This window comes from Zonotrichia leucophrys, chromosome 2 (assembly GCF_028769735.1).
Source record: "Zonotrichia leucophrys gambelii isolate GWCS_2022_RI chromosome 2, RI_Zleu_2.0, whole genome shotgun sequence".
Taxonomy (NCBI): Eukaryota; Metazoa; Chordata; class Aves; order Passeriformes; family Passerellidae; genus Zonotrichia; species Zonotrichia leucophrys.
In genome coordinates this window covers 42,463,540-42,478,183 of record NC_088171.1, presented here as the reverse complement: position 1 = coordinate 42,478,183, position 14,644 = coordinate 42,463,540, and the positions used below count along the sequence as shown (strand labels likewise).

General features: G+C 39.1%; 1 protein-coding gene across 1 annotated transcript in view; it reads left to right on the top strand.

Moving 5' to 3' along the window:
* Positions 1-336: 336 nt before the first annotated feature.
* OSBPL10 (oxysterol binding protein like 10) overlaps positions 337-14,644 on the top strand; it is a 136,868-nt gene continuing 122,560 nt past the window's right edge. The window contains exons 1-2 of the mRNA XM_064704713.1: positions 337-454; positions 763-824. The gene's annotated coding sequence lies outside the window, so the exon portion shown is untranslated. The remainder of the gene's footprint in view (positions 455-762; positions 825-14,644) is intronic.

Below are 14,644 nucleotides of genomic sequence, written 5' to 3'. Positions count from 1 at the left end.
CGCCGTCAGGGCACGGCCCGCTCTCCCCTCCGCCCTGCGGCGTGACGGGAACTGTAGTTCCGCCCCCCGGCCGCCGGACCGCGGCGACCGAGGGTGAGGGGGGCCCTCGAACAAAGCAGGCACTCCCGCAGGCACTGTGGCGTATCGCAGAGCCACGGAATCATTTAGGTTCGAAAAGACTTCTGAGAGCATCGAATCCAAGCTATGGCCGAGCACTACAACCAGACCATGGCCCTGAGTGGCCAGGTCCAGTCTTTCCTTGAACACCTCCAGCGACGGTGATTCCACCACATCCCTGGACAGTCCATTGCAATATCTAATCACCCTTTCTGTGAAGAAATTCCACCTAATGTCCAACCTGAACCTGGCATAGCTTAAGACTGTGTCCTCTTGTCGTGTCACTTGTGACTTGGGAGAAGAGGCTGGTCCTCACCTGGCTACAACCTCCTTTCAGGTAATTCTAGTCATCAATAAAGTCTCCTCTGAGTCTCCTTCCCCAGACTAAACAATCCCAGCTCCCTCAGCCACTCCTCACAGGACTTGTGCTCCAGACCCTTCCCCAGCTATGTTGTCCTTCTCTGAACACACTCCTGCACCTCAATGTCCTTCCTGAATTGAGGGGTCCAGAACTGGACAGAGCACTCAAGTTGTGGCCTCACCACTGCAAAGTGCAGCAGAAGAATCCTTATTGTCACCATCAGCTGCTGAACTAATACACATTTCAGCCATATATGTAACAGCAAAACTTCTGCTCTCTCCTAGTGCTATGTAGCTTTGGAGTAAGTCTGTGAAGGCTCCCAGCTGTGGAGGAACCGATGTATCAGGTAATAAAGCATGTTAGGCCTGGAGGGATCTTAGAGACAGAAATATGAGTGTTTCCAAATACTACTTTGCCCTCAGCCTTTAGCCAAAATCATACTGTTCTCTATCCCACATGCTTCTCCAGGGGGAAAAAAGTGGATGTGTTGTTGGTCTGATAGATGGGTGTGAGTCATCTGTGATAAACTTTTACCTCATATGTGTATTTCTACTGACTCTTTTAGCTGTATTTAATAATAAATTACCAAGGAAAGACTGAGAACCGGTCTCGTCATGGTCAGCAACTTCTTGAGGAGGGCAAGTATTGATCTCTTTTCTCTGACATCCAGTGATAGGACCCAAGCAAACAGTGGGAAGCTGGGGTAGGGGTTTAGGTTGAGTATTAGGAAGAGGTACTTCACCCAGAGAGTTGTTGGGCATTGGAACAGGCTTCCTAGGGAAGTGGTCACAGCACCAATCCTACCAAAGTTCAAGAAGCATTGGGACAAAGCACATGGTGTGATTTTTGGGGCTGTCCTGTGCAGGGCCAGGAGTTGGACTTAGTGGGTCCCTTCCAGCTCAGCATATTCTATGATTCTATGACAATACTCTTGTCCCTGTACCAGAACAGCATCCCCCTCTCTTTATTAAAATCATCCATGTATCAAGACCTTTTGAGCTTTTCATTACAGCACATTTCTTCGTTTGTACCTCTTCCAAATTTCTTGCTAGGGGTTAGCTGTCAATGAAATGCTCTTTCAATTAGAGGCTATAAAAGAAGAAAAGTTGGATCAGCTCTGTTGCCTTTTGAGCAATCATTGCTGAAGCAGTGTGAATTGCTACCTGCTGTTTTCCTTTTAGTTTAAAAGCACGGTTTTCATTTACTCCATTTACTCCACTGCCAGTGTGCTATCAAATTAAATCATAACAAAAGGGAAAAAAGCCCCGAAACAACAACCAAAACCAACATGTCTAAAATCTAATCTGCTGGCACTAGTATCTTTATTTCTACTGCTAGCACTTCCTAATGTGGAGAAAGCCCTCATCTCATTGTTGGAGCCCAGTGACAAAGTGTATTGTTTATGCTTGCTTTAGGCATTCAGAGACCAGAGTTGATAATATCTGGGCTAGGTTTTGAGGGATTGAGGAGGGGATAGTTCTATAAAATTGAGTAGTGAGTGACTGGAATCTAAATGCTTAATGAAATAAGGAACTGAATATTATGCACAATGTACATCCTGAATATGAGCATTTCAGGACAATTTTGAGAGTCTGGACAGAAAGGTTAAAGTCTTTATTATGCTTAATGTAAAATATAAAAAAAAATACAGATAAATTATAATTTCTATAGATTTTCTCAGAAAGCTGACAGTTCTTCAACAGTCTAGAAGACTATGGTCCATCAGTCTGCAGCATACTGTGAGGCTGTGTGTGTACTTCTGTATTTTACATAGAATTGCCATTGTCTCACTGGCAGCCTGCAATGTGAAATTTAACATACATTTACACCATGAACTAAACTGTACTCTACTTAGACAGATCAAGTTTACACAAACTTGAAAAAAAAGCCAGAATATAAACACATATTCATCCTGAAGAATCCTCAGATGCATTGCAGAAGTACATTGTGCAGATCTGCTGTGCCACTTTTAATTTTACAGAACAGAATAAAGTAAAATAGACTATTTCAGTTGGAAGGGAGCTACAACAACCATCTAGTCCAACTGCCTGATGAATTTAGGGCTGATTAATTTAAACTGCTTCTGAAGTAAGAAATGACTAATCATTTGAATGAAACCATTGCAGACAATGGAGAAGAAAGGGCAAGAAAGAACTTTTCTACTGTTAAAACAAGTGCTACCAGATGATTAATGTTAGCAAGAATACAGGATTTTCTTTTATGCCTCGTCTGCAGACTCAGACAGCTGTGTTCAGGCAATCTAGTAATACTAACAGAAGGTACTGTCCTCCCGTCCTGGCGGGCCAAACTGACCCCAGATGGAGATTTTAATCTTCTTCTCAAGGCTGGCAGAAGAAATTACATGTCAGTGGTTTGAGTTCAGAGTCTGACATCTCACTGTAAATTGCTAATGAGAAGAGTCAGGAGCAAAGGCAATCTGAAAGGTAATCTCAGGGAAATCAGACTTGCAGCATCTTTCATAAAAAACTGCATCCTGATGGTGTAGCTGTGACAGTCCAGGTATAATCAATTAACTGAAGTCACAGATACATCCATATTCCATTTTCCTAAGCCTTGTAGAGCAACCAGCCAAAGGGAAGTGACAGACAGCTGGGTTCTAATAGATAAGTCAAACAACTGTTTGCCTGAGTTATGGGTTTTAAGGCCTTTGGATTCTGGGCTTTGTATGGAAGCAGCTGCAGCAGGAGCACATGTCCCTTATGCCAGCCTTGCTATGGCAACTGTAGGAGCTCCTCTGACAGGTGAAGCAGGCAGCTGCATTTGTTAAACCACCACTAAGATTTGACACATTGGATCTGTCAACAATCCCAAAATACTAAGTCAATATTAACTTTATTTAGTGCATATCAGAAAGCAGCTGGTGTGGTACCCATAATTCCATTACAGAAAAAAAATAAAAATAAGGAAATTTGTTAACATAAAAATACATTTTGTTTGGGGGAGGAAGTAATATACAATGGTATCACTGTTCTTGTTCTCCAGTTTTCCTCTGCATCTAGGTGGTTTGTAGCTCCAGTGTCAATGGACATAAATCTATTTCTTATCTTCTGTGCCTCATTTGACTTCACACACGGTGATGAAAAAGACAGAATGGATTGAGCAATCATTAAGAAGAAAAAAGAACAACTCATGAAAGGGCAGCAAAAATCTCTGATACTCTCTAGTTGCATGTTCTAGTCTACTTACAGGCAGAGTCACTGTGCTTACAGCTTCATGTATTGATCTATTTTAATTATTCTAGATATTGCTGGGATGCCTCTTCCTCTTTTTCTCAGGAGTTCTCTATTTGCCTGATGATCCAAGCATTTATCAAAACCTGACAAGCTCCTTCCAAAACTCAGTACCCAGAGATAATAAGATATGTGAGTGCTAATCTACAACTGCAAAGGGTCCTGTACAAAGCAGAAACATCTGGCAAGTGCAAAATACAGAAGAGCTACAGTAATTTGGCTTCAATTGCAAGTTTCTGAAAAAAGTCCTGATTACATACTTGGAAATTTTCCCTTTAATAGGCTGATTTTCTTGTTGAGTGTATTAGAAAGAGAAGTTTTCTTAGGATATAATTAAATGCATTAAATAGCAGTTTTCTTTTAGTTTATTCTTAGTATTCTGCACAAAATATAAGAATCTGAGTTATATGTAATTAGATAATTATTTCACCAGAACATGTTAACCTCTTGAAACACATTTTGAGTCATTCTAAATTCTGGTGATATTCTAGGAATTTCTTTTACGTACATGCTGTTGTGAGAGTGTGGGACTTACAAAATTCTGTGACTCCTTTAGTACTGTGAACCCCTGTCTATGGATATGGATTAGGCAACACATCTTAGCCTCTCTGAGTAGGTGACCTCAAGGGGAAGCAGATTAAGATATAATAATTAATACTTTCTTAAGGCACCTCAGTTTCTAAAGCATCTCAAATACAGACCTGAAGATGAGGTCCTGCCTAAATTAAACAAACATAGATGTAGCTGAATACTTTAATTAAGAAAGTGACAGTCTTTGACTCTTGAAGGTGTACAGGATGAGAAGGAGTTAGGTTTGACTTTTAGCTTTTGGGATTTTATTCCCAGTGACTGCTGGGGAACTTTGAAGTCCTGCAAAAAGAAGTGTAGATGAAGGCCAGGAAATGGTGAGAAGCACAAACATTTTACCTTCCCTCCCCTTCATGTCCACTCCCTATTCATCCTTTCTTCACATAACCTGTTTTCCCACTTCTTATCTGTGCTTATTTTGTCATGTCTCCTCAAGTTTATTAAAAGGTTTCTCTTTCCAGTCCTGTTCTATTTTGATTGCCAAATCTGCATTTTTGAGGATAAAAAATTAATGAGGAAAGAAAGGCGATTTGTGGGTTAAAAAGCCATTTTGCTTTTCCTTACATTGCTTTATGTTTAGAGAACTACCCACCTCATTCAAGCACCTTCAAAATAAGTCAGTCTTCTAAACAGATTACACCTCTATGCTCAAAGAAAAAAGAATGTTTTCAGCTCTATCATATTGCATTTTGGCAGACCTTAAATACAATTTTAATCTAGCTGTGAACCTAGGTCAAGCACAGATTATAAAGCTTAAAAAATAAGGAGAAATCTGCAAAAGAAATGTCTGATTTCAGCTTCATAAAGACCTGTCTGTACCTTACATGTTATACTGATACTGTTTTTTCCTGCACAAGTTCTTTCAGTAATTTGTTGCAGGTTACTCCATTAAATTTCTGTGTAACATCTCTATTAGTTAAGGTCATAGCAGGATAAACATTTTGTGTCAATAAAAAGGATGACAAATGTCAGCCTCCCTCGATTGTCCATTCCCCTTTCTGCACTTTCTTCCCCCACCTTGTGCTAATACAAAAGTTGTCATTTCTGCTGTCCATGCAGAAAATCAGAAAGGAGAATCAGCTGTTTTTCAAACTTAAACTGTTGAACTGTTGTCTTGGCCCATAGTAAGAAGTCAAATATCTGACTAAGCAATTTAGTGCTATTAGATTTGTATTCTGGAATACAGTCTAAATATAAAATGGAGACAGAATTATGTGGGCTGAGGGCAACACACAAAAATGATCTTTGCAAATAAGGGTGTCTGCCAGGAAAGTGTTTCTTGCCTACAATCATTAGGCAGTGGAGAACTATTTTTAGAAGATTTACTTGTCATTGCTCTGTACTATATATAAACAGCATTAAAGTCTATTCCTTACAAAACAAAAGATAAAGGCAAGTTTTGCTCTAGAGATGTGGATTTTTCTCTTGTTCTTTGAAGATTACCTCAAATCTTTCCTTTCTTTTCTGCCTTCCATTCCTCTTGAAATTGTACTAGCCATCTCACCTTTCTCACTGAGCCACTCGATGGCATGCAGGGAATGCTTTCTTTCTAACCTTTCCTCAGCAAAGCACACAATAACAAGCTTTGTCTTTGCAAGCTAGGAAAATGGTGTAGGGATGATGATGTAAGAATGTTAGTCTAGTTCCCTGCTGTTTAACAGTCAGCTTTAATAAAGCCTTAAATTTGCAATGCATAGATCAGCATTTCTGATGTGACCCTTATAGCTGCTGGAGATTAACTAGTGCCTCTACTCTGGTGCTTATTCCAGCTATGTCCTGCTCTCCTTATTGGGTTCTGCTTCATGGATAACTCTTGCTCAGTAGTTTCTCTGCTTCCAGATAGTGCAATGAGAGGATTTCTTACAAAACTCTGAAATGAGCCTCCCACTACTGTGCAGCCTCAATCCATGGAACTGTGTTCCTGTAGCTGCACAGAGCTATTATCAGGCATGTATAGTGCATAAATGAGGTTTAAGATGAGTAAATTGAAATTATTTACTGTTTTTCACTTTTATTAGTCAAAAAGCTTTTAATCATGTGGCATTTTTTTCCCCTGTTGTCTGCAAAGGGGTTATTGAGGAAGGAAAAAAGCCAAATTAATTACAATCTGGTTCTTTAGGTAAACTGCACTGGCTAATGTCCATGTAGTATAACTGTTCTCATCTGTCTTTGTGTATCATTAGCCATAGAATGCTGCAAATAGGAAAACTCTGCTTTAACTTGAGTGGAAGTTTTGTACTTCTTTGTTTATGACTGTGATGCCACAGATGGCTGCAGATCTTGTGCACATTCGCTGGCATCATTGCCTCCACTTTTTGATGTAAAAGAATTGTAAGTGGGCTTGCAAGCTCCTAACAAGCAGTAGTCAGATTAACTACTAGTGGTTTCTTGGGTTGCTGAGTGCAGAGCTGTGCCCTATCATCATGCTGACTCTGGGCAGCTCTGGAGGGGCTCTTGGCACCAGCACATTGTTACAGTGAAGGATCTCAGAGTAAAGTATCTGGACTTGAAGTGAAAGCTGCTTCTAGCTGGTCAAGATGTAAAGTGTCTGACTGGTCAATTGAATCAGGGAATTGTAAGTTCGTGGATGTCAGTGACATTCACAAGATGGGAAGCACAGCTAAGTGCACGGTTCTCTCAGCCATAATGTAATCTGATGTGCTGTCCAGTGATCTGGAATCAGGACAGATCACTTAGATTCTCTCTCTACTATTCTCCAGTGACTGTTAGTACATCTAGAATGAATTTTAACTGGCATGCAACTAGACTTCCAGGTTTCTGAAAAGACAGTGCCAGTTCTTCCCAAGTTTTTAGTAACATAAGATGTGAAGTTTGGAACTCCCAAAATAAGGATTGAGTAAAGGCATTCCATTAACATAGGGAATGCTAAGTTATATATGTATGCCCTCATTTTTCTTCATGTAACACTTATTCAGCCTTATGTAGCCTGAAGAAAACATTCAGATAAAGTTGTTGTAGGAAGATGTATTGACTGATTTTTTTAGAAGTAATTGTGCCCAGCAGTCCCTGCTAGTCAATAATATGCTTAGCTGATGCTCTCAATAACTGTCTCTGAAAGTTAGTTTGTTGCTGCTTAATAGCTTTTATTGACATAGACTATGTGAAATTGTATGCAGTTCCAAAATTGATTTTTTTTTTTGTTGCATTCAAATTTGGTTATATGCCATAGTAATTTTTTTGGAGCAAATTAGTGAACTGTCATGTCTATCAAGAGAGACTGAACTGAGAACCATGGAATGTGTTTTTCATCATGTAAACACTGTGCACCAATAAAAAATAGGAATTCACTATGAACCAGTCAGTGTAAAGTACTAAAATCAGAAAATAACTTGGTTCATTTTCAGCAAAATTACAGCCTCGGTGTGCATGGACTGGTGAATATTTGATGTAGCAAGGAGAAAAAAGTATAAAAAGGGTACTCCATTTTTAAATGGAAATGAGTAACTAGAAAAGTCTTTACAGAACATTTTATCTCAGCTGCTGTCAGGGCCCTCAGTAGACCCACAGGTTTCAGTTATCTTGACCAACCTGTAACCATCATTTTCCATGAGCCTTCTCTGGTACATCTTCCCCATCTCCCAGGCTTTGGCTGCCTCTGTTGGCAGGTAGCTGTGGTGTGGCACAGCTGTGCAATGTTGGCTCAGGCTGCTCAGCTGTAACAGCTAGGTCAGGAGCCAGCTGGGAGCAGCCTCAGATGGGACTAGGATGCACATTTCCATCCTTGCAGGTGCCACCCATTGTCTCAGGAGCTGCATTTCAGCTCAGCCCTCGCTGTTACGTGCATGCTCCTGTGCTGATCCTGCATCACTGAGAGGAGGAGTGAGACTAGCAACAGGACAATGATCAGCTGCACAGAAAGACAGTTTATTTGTATTTTTAACTGACTTTATTTGTTTAAGCAACCACAGAGACAGTTTATTTGAGTAAAATTATGCAGGATTAGGCATCAGGAGCATATGAAGTAACAATGAGTACATGACTCATTCATGCAAGGAAGGTACGTAAAAAGTGTAAATTATTCCTGATTATAAAACTATTTAAGGCTGGAAGTGAAAATACCTTCTTATTCCCTTGTACTATGATTATGTGAGATTAAATTGAAAATAAGTCAGGTAGGATAAACAAGATCTATATCCATTCTGTTGTATATAGTATTTAGTAAAAAGCAGCTTGCTAACAATTTACATAAGATGCAAAAACTCCAGCAACTACACCAACCAGTGTTTTCTTAGCCACAAAATACCTAACAGATATTGAAATCTATTTCCAATAGCCTTAAGAGATTCTTGGGAGACTTAAGAGGATCACCTTATCCCATGGCTCCACCTGGGCAGTCAGGCTGGTTACTTGGTTAAATCTCAGTTAACCCTCTCATAATGCATGTTTTTTTCCTGGCAGGAAAGAAGTTTGTGAGCCTTTGAGCTGACTACCAAGCCAGGATGGTTGATGGACACCAGGCTGTGGACTATCAGTAGTTCTACTATGTGGGACTCACAGGGTGTCAGTAATCCCAGGGTAAAAAAAAATATATATAGGCTGCAGGAGCAAGACAGCCAAATTGCACTTGGCACTTGCACTGGAATAGACATGTCATTTCATGGCCCCACTGTCTGCATCCCTTCTATTTGTTCTGTAGAGATCCCAATGCTCTGAATGCTGACTTAGTGCTATTTTAGCTGATTCACTGTACAGAGCTCTGCACACTGCAGCCTACAGAGACAGATGTTGCTGCTCTTGATCTGTACAGGATATTGCCCCGAGCTTGTCTGCTTTGTAAGTGGTCACCACATACACTACAGGAGGGACAGCTTGTACCTCAGCTTCTGACCCAAAGACAGCTGGGCAGCTGCTTGTTTCCTGTGTTCATCTTTTTCCTTATAGTAGGTCATGGTAAGTGACCCTGAAAAGTCTAAAACCACATCTTTGGACATCAGGTCATGATCTAATTTTGGATTATTGTAATGGGAGTTTCTAGTGAGGTCTTTCCTATGAACCCCATCTCTTATTCTTTTCCACCTTGTTTTTGCAACTTAGCAAAAGATGGAGGGCAGATCTAGCATTGCAGGCTAGTCCCCCCTCTGTGATGGAGGCAGGACAGCTTCCCTGCAGGACACCTTTAATGAGGTGTAACCTTATTTCTTCCCAGCACTCTGCTGGTTTTTTGCCTTTACCACTTAGTTTCGTGCTGTTCCATTGCTGTGCCTCAGAAAACAAAGCAAGCTGTGCAATCCTAATGTACACAAAGCTTCTCTGCATTGAGTGTGACAGCTCCAGTAACCCTTGTGTCCAGTTTGTGCAGTCTGACAGTACCAGCAGCGTGCAAACTCCCTTATCAGCGCACCAAGCCAGCATGGAATGCCCCGAGGGGAACTGATCTGCAGCAGCTAGTTTGTAACTCAAGGGCATAGGAGTTTTATTTATCTTATCTTCAGAGGATACAAACTCCCATAAGGCTTGCAACTTTCTGCTTTGTTATTCTCTGGTAGATTCCATGCACATTAACCTGCTCAGTATCAACACCTAGGACAAATTTAGCATCCAGAGTCACTGTGACTGATTTCAATGTGGTTGTTTGCTTGGAAATCATACACTTGCCATAAATTGTAAAAGCCATGGGGTTCTGAAGCAGTTTTCAAAGAGCCAGCTTGTCCGTGCCAGTCTGATAGAGCATGAGTCTGTAAACCAAAGCTTTGCAGTGTGCTTAACATCATGTGTTTCAAGAAAAAAATCATCAATGTCCAAGTGTGTCCTAATTTGCAAACACACAAGTTATTTTTGTTTCTATTAAATTTTAGTTCCTGTTAACACTTGTGTCAGCAGATACAACAAAACACACTAACAGGAAAAAGACTTTTGAATGCTACTTTTTAATAAGATCACAACATTTATTAGCAATTAATGACTTTCACAGGAGATTAATTTAGTGTGCTGTAAGGGAGGAAGCACCTTTGGCACTAGAGGGAGTTGCTGTTTTCTGGCAATAAACCTGTCCCATGCAGCTAGAGTTCAAACATATGGGGACTTTATTGGATTGCAGGGTTTGTATGCAAACTGACAGAGCAAAAGACAAGATAGAGACAAAAGAAGCATTAGACCAAATGTTTCTGAATAAGATGTGCTACAAAGTGAAGTTTACAGCCAGTGAATATGTCACCTTTTATTGTGATTCTTAATGAATGAGCTGGATTAATATCCCACTTTGGACTTAATTTGGACTTAATTTGAGTCTCCAACTTTTATGTTTAAGAAAGACTGGGACATCCTTCACTGGCAAAATGTAAAATCTAAAAGTCTGTAGTTTATTGATAGCTTCACAGGTTTTATCAGCTAACTTAAGTCCCTGCTCAACAGAGATATTTCCAAAAGAGCTCTGAACTCCAAATTCCTGAGTGATGCCTTAGTTGGCTACTTGGGTGCAGGAGGAGCAGCAGATACCCACAAGTGCTTGGAAAAATAACGATGAACTAGGTTGATGTTAACAATTTCATCACTAGTTTTGATTTTAATAGAAGCATACAATCATAATAGAATCATGCAATCATCCATGCAATCTTAGAGGCCTGGAAAAGGCCTCTAAGATCACTGAGTGCAGTCATTCACTCAGTACTGCTAAGCCCACCACTGAACCATGTCCCTAAAGAGCACATCTATAGGCCTGTTATGTAACTCCCGGGAAGGTGACTCAGCCACTCACCTGGGCAGTTTGTTCTTTAATTTTAGATAGAAACCTATTTTCTATCTATTTTCTATGAAGAAAAACTTTATTTTTTTGTAGTGTTTATGTATACAAATGTGACTTTCAGACTTAAAATAATGTTCTAGAACTCAAAGTATTCATCTCCAAAGCTCATGCAGCTTATCTGTTGCAGATAGGGCTGTGCAGGCATAAAGGATGGGCTTATAAGATGTAATAATTTTGATTAATAAATAGGGTGAGGAAGGGCTGAGTTTTGGCACCACTGATAAACCCAGTAAATATCAGTAGACTGATATCATTAGATAACACTAGATATCAATGAATACCAGTGGATATCTTCAGGAGAAGATAAGGGATAAATCCACTTTAATTTACATAAATCCACTTTGTGAATCAATAGCATGCCACGAAGTAATGTCTCAAAAGAATATAGTTATGATTTTATGTAGAGGACAGGCTTTTTCACTGTTTAATAGCCTAATTTGTATCCATTAGTTTAAAAAAGAAAATTCTTTTCAATTATAAGCACAAAGTGATTATCCTCTCTATAGTTATCCTCATCTCTGCAAACTTGTCTCCTCTGCTTTGATATTCTAGTTTATACCTAATACATAAGAATGGATAACAAAATGGTGTAGAAAACATTTGTATTGAAAAATAGATTAACTCAGGAGATAATGAAACCTCTTGTTATTTGTATTTATTTTCTTAACTGCTATATAACTTGCTGCATCTTTCAGAAGAAATGTTATCAGTTTTCTTTGACATTCAGATCCTTATATTTGCTGCTAGTAGAGATGATGCATTGTCAGTTTTTTGTCTGTGCACCCATAAAACTCCATGGCATGACTAATTAATCTGCTGTAATAACAGTGTATGTAGTAGTTTATGGCTTAACTTTCAAGTTTGCAAGAGTATTTGAATGTTTTAAACTGTTTAGTGTGTTGGCCTTGAGGGCAGTAAAATGTGCACAGCACACACAAGCTTTGACCATTCAACATTTATCATCAGTAACACAATTAGAAGTCTTCTCAAGTGTGTGAGCTGTCCAAATAATAATGTAATGGAAAGTTGGCTTTCTAGTCATTAATTACCACATTAACTGGGCAGTTTCTTGCACCTTTAAACCTTGGAAATTTAATTAGAATATTGGATTAAAGAAAAATATTATTTAGCCTTTAATCACAGGGAAGAGCGAAATATATAAGCTTTGTAGGATGGGCTATTGCAGATGTATACAGGCAAATCTGAGAATGAATTCAGTGAAGAAAAATCCTTGGCATCAGCCACATTCCCTGAGTGTTCTTCCCTTTTGAGGAAATGGAACATGTTTCTCTTTTAAATATTTACTGAATTCTTTGGAATCCATGCCTAAGTGGAATTTTTTTTTTCAATGATGCTGAAATGTTTTTGCTTTTTTGGTTCTTCTGATTGCTCTGTGGCTCCCAAAATAATACATTTGGGTTCTCTTCTCATTCTGTGGTAGGTCAAGGGGAGCTTTTCTGGAGGCCTGAAATCTGAAGTTCTTGAACTTTTCCAGCTCTTTTCAATACTCTGTGAAGATTTTTATACTTACCCAGGAAGATGTCTTCATAATAATCTGAATTATTTTGCTTTTCCTTTTGCATCTGAGCATGACCTCCTTAGTAAGACCAAGGATATAAGTTACTTTAAATCCAAAAGGGGCATTTTGGTTGGGACTTTTCTTTCCTTTGGCACTGCTATAATTTATAGAAATATAACCTAATTAATGTATTATGTCTGTGGGGAGAGCTAACCACTGTGAAGTCTAGGTCCTATTGCTTAACTTCTATGATTAGTGGCTTTTTATAAGAATCTCTGCAGTTCTGGCAATACATTGTTTTGAAGCTGGACCCTGGTGCACAAAGCAATACATTTCCCATTTGCTTTCTAGCTGGCAGTCCATTCATCTCCTGGTAGAACTCCTGTGAGAAATTAATTAGATTTAATGAGGCCCTCATTGTCTCCTTTTTGGTGTTGTGCACTCTGCTGGTACACCCTTGCAAAATGACAAAATGTATTAGATGTTTTGCTTTTTCTCCATGCATTGTATGACATGTTTTCCTAGATTGTGCTGACTGTCACAGAATGCAAGGCTTCATGTGGTATTTGCTTGACTTTGATTTTGAGCTTTGTAAGCATATTCCTTAGTACCCTGCGGAATTGAGCTTCATACCCGAGCCATCCTTTTTACTGACATTTTGAATTTTCAGTCATGTCTGCTGAGTTAGATTGCCATCCATCTGCTAGAAGCCTTCCTCTGGGCTGAGTAGATCTTGAGCTAAGTCTAAATAATGTGCCCAGATTTAATTCTAAACCTGCCAGTCTTTTAAGACCTTTCTGAAGCTTTTCAGTTGTGCCCTGCATTTCAATATTCTTTTCCTTCACGAGAAAACAAATTTGATTCTCCCATTTTCATTCATCCACAGATAATCTAATGTACCTTGTACCACAGATAAAACCACAATTTTACTTCTTACATTTCTGTGCTGCAGTTTCCCTGCCTCCTTTGATCTGTATTAACAAGAGGTGCCTAAGTGTACCTTGTATATCAGCACCAGCCACTGTAAAAAGGTGACCTTCTCAATGTCATTTTTACTTTCAACAATACCTATTGCTTTTGTGTAAACTGTATAACAGTGTTTGAACTTCCTGCCATTGTCTGCTGGATTTCTCAAGAGTGAGAGCTGTGATTAAACCTTTAAAATATGTATTTTAATTTTATTTCTGACGCTATGTGACATTAGGTAGACTCTGGCAAACAGGATGCATAGCAGAGATCAACTACATTAAGTACTTTGATTCTAGTTGGGTTTGAATTTCTTTATCTTCTACATTATGTAGCACAAAATTTTCAGAGGCCCAGCTCTTCCCAAAGGGTGCCACTAACATTAAAGTTAATGCACAGGAAGTTCAGTAACCAGAGAATCAGGAAGCTGTGTGCTTCCTGGTCAGTCCTTCCAGGAGTGTATTCCTGGATAGCTAAGGGCAGAGAAAAATAGAACTTTATTCTATTTATTTATAGGGAGAAACATTAATTGTATTTTGTTACAGATTGTAAATGAAAAATGTACTGCCTTGGTTCTATGTTCCAAATGGAGATTCACCCTTTTCTGTGAATTTACACTGTTTATTTCTATCACCCCAGTCTTGGTTGAAGCAAACTGCTCTTGACCAAATAGGAAGCTGGTAACCTTTGGCTTGAACTAAATTGGAGAATTTTCCTGAGAAAGAGGCTGATACAAGAGTATTTTCCTACCTTTCCTTCATTTTTTTTTTCTTTGATATCAAGACTCAAGCCTGAAGGACACATATTGCATTAAATCAACTTCATGGACTTATGCTTGTTTTATGTTAGGGACATGTTAGGAAAAAACAAAGTGGAAAGAAATTATTTCATAGATTTTTTTCCTATATGTATTAATTAATAAAGCCATAGTATCGCTGAATGCACATTCTTCCTATCCTCTGTGAAGAAAATTTACTTGAGTACAAGGAATGTGTCAGAATTGTTATGCATTAAATGTGTGTTTGTGCAAAAAAAATAGGAGTGATATTTTTCTTCAAAACTACTAAACTAAAGAAAAA